Here is a 1341-nt window from a genome sequence, read left to right on the forward strand (position 1 = left end):
GTTACCCTTGGTGTTCAGAGATATACAAGTTAACAGACTATTGGAAAGCTAAACAATCCAAAGATGTTGAGATATTGGCCAACTTGCCTGTTTATAGAATAGTCCTAGAGAATGGAGGGAGCTTTATAAATTCAATTCATCACTATTACTTATTTCCCATTGTAAAACTGGTTCGACTTCCTCATGAACTGGTAGAGAAATAATAAATCTCACTGAACTCTGTCTGAATCAGATATTATTTCTGAAAATTGTGCTTCCAGTGAAGGACACAGTGTATAATATTATATGACTTGGTCTCCAACGGAAGGAACCCCAGTTCAGACAGAGGACTAGCACTAAATTTGAGGGTACCTTTTTTTCTTGATTGCATCTTCATCTATAAAGACTATTAGAGTCTAGAGACAGTCCAAAGGAAATGGAAATGCTAATAGCTAGCCTGGTCCTTCAACAAGATGAAGTTTTGGGAGGAAGGACCTTTGATGACAGTGTTGATCAGTTCATGCCATTGACCAGCTAAGGTTTAGGGACCAGACGGGGCATCAGTTCACTAAATATTAGACTCATTCAACCCTTGGCCAAAGTAACTTATGATGTCAGAGGTGAATAAGAAAACATACACATAAACAGAGACATCCTCTCTCTCTCTCACATACACAAAAAACTAGTACTCGTTTAAAAGTACCTTGCATGTAAATGCATGTAACTGTTAATTACTTCATATTTGAATTATACTTTTATTTGATGTTATGTTGATTTGCTTATATACTCATATTATGCTTGCAATTTAACAATCTATTAGTTATATACAGTTTGCTGATGGTATATCTGAGCTTATGTTATTGATTATATTGAATGCTATTTCTTTGAAGGCCTTTTGGGATTATTTCAGCTAACTAGTTTGTTTTTTTGTTTTTGTTTTTTGCTGCTTATGATAATTGCTTTTTTGCTATGGATGTACATGTAGTTCTGAGTCATTTAGATAGACAGTACACCTTATTCAGACATATAATTTAGGCATTTAGTCGTTGAAGCACTCTGCCAAGTGATGCCTTGTATGGTGCTATGTCTGTTGTACTCATTGTTTATCTTTATTTGCTTTGAACGGTACTGCAGGATGATTGCTTGAGATGCTGTGATAATCATCCTTGTTATTTTAAAGTGTTGGTATTTTCATGCTTGTACTGTGTGCTTGCAAATTTCAAGTGTAAGTTAGTTCCAGCAGTTCCATAGAGCAATTTGAAACGATATGTCCAAAGTCACTACAATGATGTTTTGACCTAGCAATATCACTTTTGGATTTGAACCCATACCATTCTAGAGGTCAAAGGAAAAGGACCTATG

Source organism: Gracilinanus agilis, chromosome 1, assembly GCF_016433145.1.
Source record: "Gracilinanus agilis isolate LMUSP501 chromosome 1, AgileGrace, whole genome shotgun sequence".
NCBI classification, from domain to species: domain Eukaryota; kingdom Metazoa; phylum Chordata; class Mammalia; order Didelphimorphia; family Didelphidae; genus Gracilinanus; species Gracilinanus agilis.